Raw genomic sequence first — 8,033 nt, 5'->3', positions numbered from 1 at the left:
GCCCCGTGTCTATGTGCCAGTCCCCCCATATGTAGTCTGCGTGCACCTTGGTTAGTCACTTCCTGCATTATTTTGACAGTCTTGTGTTCCCTGTGCTTTGTGTCTAGTTTTGCTAACCCCTGTTATTAGTTTCATTTGCTTCACCTGTTGCTCCCTGCTGTTTCCTCTTGCCCTGATTACCTGCTGTGTATTTAAGCCCTCAGTGTTCATCTGTTTCTTGTCGCGTCGTCTTCAGTGTTCCCTCGTTGTGTATGTTCCTTCTATGTAGTTACTTTAGTTTAGTTTTGGCATCTGTCCAGCCCCTGCCTAGCTGTGTTCTGGTTTCTGTTATTTTCCAATAAATCCTGTTTGTGAGTCTGCATCCTGGGGTCCAATTCTGCCTGCCACACACACGCCATGTCAGAACGACGTGACCAGAACACGGACCTCGTGGACTCAAGCCAGCGGGGACGGCAGCGAGCTGTGCGGGTTTTTCTGCAAGAAATGGAGAGGTGGCGTGCTCCGGAGGACGAGTCACACTTCCTGGGCCCTTGTCTCGCCCGAGGAGGACCCGGCTGGGGAAAGAGACCTCAGCTTCAGTACTCGCCACTCTCCCCACCTCTGAAACTGCAGCCGCGCTCGCCGGCAGTCGCCCCGCCTCCGCCCACGCTTCTGGGGATAAGGCTGGGAGGTTTCTCTGTGATGCCAGACTCACCATCTCCTGCTTCGTTTCCTAGTGCCGCTCCGCTTTCTCATCCTACAGTGGGGGCGCGGAAGCGGAGCTCTCGGCGCTGGAGTAAAACTCAGTCAGCAAGCTATGATATGACTCCTGCGTCAGCCACGGACAGTTTAATCATGAACTCAGTTACTGACACTTCATTAAACATGAAGAAGACCATTTTTTTTCCATAGATACTCTTGCCATGCCTGCCCATTCAAGACCTGTGGTTTCTGAAGCTGTTCTTCCCTCACCAGAATTGGGAAAGGAAATCTGTAGCTCAATGATGGACCTCTGTGAGCAATGGCTTAAATGCCCCAGTCAGGGGTATCGAGACGCCATGGCCCACAGTGCGCACAGATTGGAGTCCAGTTTTCCCTGGCTTTTGGACGCTTTGCCAGGTTCGAAGAGGGACTTGGTCGAAAGTATGATCCACTCGGTGGTACCCATTTCTGTTCCACGGGTGGGGGCAGCCACAGAAGAACCTGCACCCGCACCCGTTTCTGTTCCACGGGTGGGAGCATCTAAGCCACAGTCACCCACGCCGCCTGCATTTCAGACTACAGCAGCTCTGGCCCCCATAGCTCCAGCCCCTGTTCAGCCTCAGCAACCCACGCCGCCTGCAGCAGCTCCTCCCCAGTTACTCCCGTCTCATTCGGCTGTAGCTCCAGCTCCTCCCCAGTTACTCCCGTCTCAGTCAGCTGTAGCTCCGGCCACCTCCCCGTCTCAGTCAGCTGTAGCTCCGGCCACCTCCCAGGCTCAGTCAGCTGTAGCTCCGGCCACCTCCCAGTCTCAGTCAGTTCTTGTAGTTCCGGCCTCCGCTCAGTCTCAGTCAGCCTCTGTAGCTCTCCCCGCTTCAACTTCCCCAGTGCCAGCTCTCCCCGCTTCAGCTCCCTCAGCCTCAGCTTTCCCTAGCTCTCAGTCAGTTTCCACGCAGTCAGCTCTCCCTAGCTCTCAGCCTGCTCGCCCTCAGTCAGCAGCAGCTCCAGCCGCTCTAGTTCACCCTGCCTCAGCTTTGCCCCCTCCAGTGGTTTCTCTTTCTGTGATCCCCTTGGTCAGTTTAGTTTCACCTCCAGTCCCTTCATCTTCAGTTTTAGTCTCAGTCCCCTCATCCTCCTCAGCGTCAGCCCCCTCGTCCTCAGTCACCTCAGTCCAGTCTGGTCCTACTCCCTCCGTGGTTTCGGTCTCCTCAGCTTCCATACTCCAGTCAGCTTCCCCGGTCCCCACAGCCAGTGCTTCAGCTTTGCCCCCTTCAGTGGCGTCACTTCCCTTAAATCCCTTGGTCTCTCCAGTCAGTTTAGTTTCATCTTCAGTTCTAGTCGCAGTCTCCTCGGTTTCCTCCGTGCCCTCAGGTCCCCGTAGTCCCTCAGGTCCCCGTAGTCCCTTACTCTACTTCCACTTCTGGTCCCTCAGTCCCTCAGGTCCCCGTAGTCCCTTCAGCTCTCCCTAGCGCCCGGCCTGCTTCCACGCAGCCGGCTCTCCCTAGCGCCCGGCCTGCTTCCACGCAGCCGGCTCTCCCTAGCGCCCGGCCTGCTTCCACGCAGCCGGCTCTCCCTAGCGCCCGGCCTGCTTCCACGCAGCCGGCTCTCCCTAGCGCCCGGCCTGCTTCCACGCGGCCCCTAGTGCTAGTTCCCTTAGCTTCAGTCCCGTCAGTTTTGGTCCCCTTTGTTCCCTCCTCTGGTCCCTCAGCTCCTTTAGTTGTGGTTCCCCCTGCAGCCTCAGTCCCAGTCTCCTCTGTTCCTGCTCCCCCGACTCCAGTTTCCCCGCAGTTAGCTTCGGTCCCCTCACCTCTCCCGCAGTCAGCTTCCCCAGTGTCAGCTTCCCCGTCCTCAGCTTCCACACTCCTAGCTCCCTCCGAGTCAGCTCCCTCAGTGTCAGCCTTAGTTCCCTCAGCTCCCTTAGTCTCTCAGGTCCCCTTAGTCTCCTTAGTTCCCTCCTGTACTTCCATTCCTGGTCCCTCGGTCCCCCTAGTTCCCTCAGCCTCCCTGCAGTCACAGTCCATAGTGTCAGCTCCCTCGCCCTCCATAGTGTCAGCTCCCTCGCCCTCCATAGTGTCAGCTCCCTCGCCCTCCATAGTGTCAGCTCCCTCGCCCTCCATAGTGTCAGCTCCCTCGCCCTCCATAGTGTCAGCTCCCTCGCCCTCCATAGTGTCAGCTCCCTCGCCCTCCCCAGTGTCAGCTTCCACGCACCCACCATCACATGCACCTGGTCCATCCCCCAAGCAGCCCCAGCTGCTCAGTAAAGTAGCTGTGTGCCCTACACCGCAGACCCAGCCTGCACATTCGGAGCCTCACCTTGTAGGCCCCGTTCAGCCCAAGGGTCCGGCTCAGTCGGAGCCGTGTTTGAAGCCCAAGGGTTACGCTCAGTTGGAGCGTCTGGCTCAGTTCGAGCCTCCTGCCTCGTCTTGCCGCCGCCGCTTGGAGCGCGGTCGGCCCCCAGGCTGGTCTCCTCGTCGCCGCCGCCGCCTGGAGCGCGGTCGGCCCTCAGTCTCGTCTCGCCGCTGCCGCCTAGAGCGCGGTCGGCCCTCAGTCTCGTCTCGCCGCCGCCGCCTAGAGCGCGGTCGGCCCTCAGTCTCGTCTCGCCGCCGCCGCCGCCTGGAGCGCGGTCGGCCCTCAGTCTCGTCTCGCCGCCGCCGCCGCCTGGAGCGCGGTCGGCCTTCAGTCTCGTCTCCTCGCCGCCGCCGCTGGGAGCGCGGTCGGCCCCCTGCCACGACTCCTCGCCGCCGCCGCTGGGAGCGCGGGCGGCCCCCTGCCACGACTCCTCGTCGCCGCCGCTGGGAGCGCGGTCGGCCCCCAGTCTCATCTCCTCGTCGCCACCGCTGGAACTGCGGTCGGCCGCCTGACTGGTTTGGACTCTGCTTTTTGACCCCTTGGCCTGGACGGCCCCCTGAACTATGGACTGTTTGTTCCCCCTGGCCGTTGCTCTTTTTGTTTCTGTTTTTGTCTTAGCTCCTGAACTGTTCCTTGTTTTGACCCCCTGTTTTGGACTTTGGAGCTCTCCGGCCTTGTGCCGTCGCTTTTTGTTTCATCCAGTTTTTTTTTCTCATCCCTGTGTTTTGTTCCTGTTTTTGGACTTTGTCCCGGCCTTGTGCCCCTGCTGTTTTTGTTCTGACCTTGTGATTTTTGATGTTTTGCTCCCTGCCTTTGTTGCTCCCTGCCTGGTTTTGTTTTTGTTCCGGTCCCTCCGTCCTGGTCCCCCGCCTCCCTCCCTGGTCTAGTTTTGTTTCCTGTTTTGGCCGTCGGGTGCCGGCCTTTGAGGGGGGGGTGCTGTCATGGTCCTGGGCCGTCTGCCCAGCATTTTGTGTTTAGTTCTGTTTTCCCATGAGTTTTGTTATTTTTCAGTTGTTCTGATACGTGTGTTCCCTTCGTCCCTGTTTCCCCTGCTCCATGGTCTTGTCTGTTTTGTCATGATGTCTGAACCCTGACCTCCTGTGTTTTCATGTTGAGTTTATTCCTAGTGTTGTGACTAGTCTGCGTCTCTGCCCCGTGTCTATGTGCCAGTCCCCCCATATGTAGTCTGCGTGCACCTTGGTTAGTCACTTCCTGCATTATTTTGACAGTCTTGTGTTCCCTGTGCTTTGTGTCTAGTTTTGCTAACCCCTGTTATTAGTTTCATTTGCTTCACCTGTTGCTCCCTGCTGTTTCCTCTTGCCCTGATTACCTGCTGTGTATTTAAGCCCTCAGTGTTCATCTGTTTCTTGTCGCGTCGTCTTCAGTGTTCCCTCGTTGTGTATGTTCCTTCTCTGTAGTTACTTTAGTTTAGTTTTGGCATCTGTCCAGCCCCTGCCTAGCTGTGTTCTGGTTTGTTATTTTCCAATAAATCCTGTTTGTGAGTCTGCATCCTGGGGTCCAATTCTGCCTGCCACACACACGCCATGACAAAAATGTGGTGGCACTTGTCAGTACCCTTTCAAAGGATCAAATTTACTTATATAATTAGCTGAACCTACTTGATCAATATAATCTTCCATTCTAGGAAGAGAGTACAATTCTAGCTTTGTAAGACTATTTACCTTTTGGTAATCTGTACAGGGCCACAAACGGAAATCTGCCTTCTTCACCAGAAGACAAGGGGAGGCCCAACTTGAAGAACATGCCACTGCAATGCCATTTTGTAATATATACTATAATATATACTTAATCTTCCAGCTGCCTTTTCTTTTCCTCTGGAACACAATAAAATCTCTGCTTTATTGGTTTGGCATCTTCTACATCTATATCATGCTATATAAGGTTAGTTTGAGATGGGATGTTGGGAAACAGTCAGATAATTTCTAATGAGTGTAACAAAAAAAACAAAAAAAAAAAATGCCTCATGTTTACCTGCATCTAGACCAGTGATACCCTCTACCTGTGACACCGACACTGTAACACCTCAGGTGCCACCTCTGCATTCTCCTTTCACCCCCTCAAACAAACAGAAACAGAGCCCTGGCTACAGTAATAGGTACAGCAGCTAACCCTGGCTTTACAGCTAAGAACTCCACCCCTAAACTTGTCGATTTATGAGAAAGGTAGGGCTTCAAGAGGTTTAAATAACACATTTTGGTAGATTTCCAATAGCCAGGTGTTTCTGTCAAGTAATTTAGATCAGAGACCCTTTGCACCACTGTAAAGGGACCCTTGTAGTTTGCCTTTCTTCTCCCAGTCTCCCGAAAACTCAGTGCTATAGGCATGCAACAAAGATATCTCTCATGTCGGGCGGTGTGACAGGCAGAGTAGCACCCCAAAGCAGGACTCCATAAACAGAAGTTTATGGAGAAGCTGAAGCTGAGACAAATGCCACAGGGCAAAATCCTTCCCATGCAAAACAAAAATCCAGAAGGCTTAGAATCCAGAGCACAGAATCTTAATGGGCAAGATGTGAAACATACAAACACACCACCACATAGTAGACAGACAACAACAACCTGACAAGGAACTGATGAGAACACAGACACAATATATACACACTAAGTAATGAGACAATGGGAAACAGCCGGTAGTGAAACACAGAAAATAAAACTAAACCCAAGGAACAAGGACCAGGACACACCAAAATAAAACAGGAAGTGGAAACACAACAAAACTGAGACACAAGAACTTGATACAAGGACAGAGGGTAAACACTAAACACACAGCATCTGCTCAACCTGAGACACAAATATCCCAAACCAAAAAATAAGCCAAAAACCAGGAATCCAAACCAGGTGCCAAATATGAAATAACATAATACATAAAACAAAATATTAACCCCTTAACTGGCAGCAAATAAAATCACCTGAAACAACTACATAACACCCTCTGGTTATTATTGGCTCTGAACAACCCATTTCATAGCCTATTAATCGGCTGCGTCTGGTCCGCGGGCCGAATGAAGTGCATTTATATGGCAGGCTAGACCCGCCCATTTTGACTGACACCTCATTCGGCCAATAATGTTAAGAAATGGGTTTCCCAGAGCCAATAATACTCAGAGGGCGTCACGTAGCTTTGTCAGGTGATTTGGTGCAGCCAGTTACATGATTGGCCGAATGACGTGTCAATAAAAATGGGAGGGTCTAGCCTGCCATATAAAAGAGACTACAAACGGCCCGTCACCGGGCCCTTGCCAGTTAAGGGGCTACAGAACAAAAAAACACAAAACACTGGGCAACAGCCCAAAACCATGACAATATCAGTGTCTGGTGGAATCTTTCCAGTGCCCCTTGGCTCCAAGCATGGAACACAGCAGACATTATGTTTGATGTGCAACTGTTTCAGCCTCTGAGCAAATATATGAGAAGTAAAGTTAGAACCTTGATCAAACTGAATAGTCTTTCGAATACCAAATATGGAAATGAACTGAGTCACCACTGCCTTAGCGTTGATAGTCTGCAGTGGATATGCAGATAGATACCTAGTTGCCTGACGCATCACTGTCAGTAAATAAAGTGGACCTACATGGTCAATGATAAGATGTTCAAGAGGCTGTCCAACTACTGAAATAGGACACGGTGGGGTGGCACAATCACTTAATTAGGCTTCCATGTCAGCTGACAGGTGTGACACATTTGGATGTAGTGTGCAACATCCCGTTTTAACTGTGGTCAAAAGAAATGTTGCAACACATGTTCATAAGTCTTCCAGACACCCAGGGGATCTGCTACCCCCCCTTGGAACACCTGAAGTATTTCACTTTATAGAGATGTTGGAACAAAAAACTTCTAATACTAGCTCTCCTAAACACTGGTCAATATGTGGCACCCACTTTCTAATCAAGAGCCTATCAAAGGCAAAATAGCACTGAGCAGAACTCCTCACTGCTAATGCTGGAACAGCTTGGATGAATAAACCAGATAAGGTGGGATCTGCCTTCTGCGCTGCCACCATCTCAGATCTAGATACAGCCAGCTGCTCTGTTGGTAACAAAACTGGTGACTCCAAATGGTTTGGCTCAGCAATAACCTGTGATGCACGGGTAGCAGCACATGTAACAGCACAAGCTGGAAAAGTATCAGGAGAGAACTTAGAATCTGGCAAGGGTACTGATTGCTGTTTTATGATATTAGGTTTACCATCTGCCCACACTTTGTCTCCTTCTAAGTCATTCTGTGAAATAATTTGCACCCCCTCAACAGGCAAATTGGGGCGAACACAAACGCTACATTGCCTTCAACCCAACCACAAATTAGACTCGTTTGGTGTAAAGGAACAGAAAAGGGACCAAACCCATACCCCGAATAATCATACATCCACCAGTATCTTGGAAGCACTGAACTGCTTTGCCTTTGCCACTGGCCCCTTGGCCTGCACCCTGAACTGATTCGCCTTTACCGCTGGCCCCGCAGCCAACCTCACGAGTTTGCTGTCTGTGCCGCTGGTCCCACGGCCGGCCCCTGAACTACTTTGCCTTGACCGTCGGTCCCGCAGCCGGCCCCCTGAACTCATTCGCCTTCACCGCTGGTCCAGCAGCCGGCCTCCCGAGTTTGTCTGTCTGCGCCGCTGGCCCCCTAGCCAGCCCCCTGAACTTGTTCATTGCAGCCAGCCTCCTCCTGAATGGTCTGTTTTGGATTCTTTTGCTTCTTTGTTTTGTTTCCTATTTACTTTGACAGTCTGTTGTATCTTGTGCTCTAATAAGTTTTAATTCCTCAACCTGCCTGCCACAGCAAAGTTAATCTCAGAAATCTTTATTTAAAAACTGCATTTTGTATTTAACTGACTTTGTTCAAAACTAAAAAATCAGGAAAGGGGCAAATACTTTCTCCTTTTGCATGCTCTTTAATTATTTATCATTGGAATTATTCAATCTTGCAATAAGAAGGTTTTGAAAAAAAAATTATGTATTTGAATAGGTGCTTGTTTTTCCCCTGCTAAGA

The sequence above is a fragment of the Archocentrus centrarchus genome, chromosome 3, assembly GCF_007364275.1.
Source record: "Archocentrus centrarchus isolate MPI-CPG fArcCen1 chromosome 3, fArcCen1, whole genome shotgun sequence".
Taxonomy (NCBI): domain Eukaryota; kingdom Metazoa; phylum Chordata; class Actinopteri; order Cichliformes; family Cichlidae; genus Archocentrus; species Archocentrus centrarchus.
The sequence above is the reverse complement of the archived record's forward strand: the minus strand, read 5'-3'. Positions refer to the sequence as shown.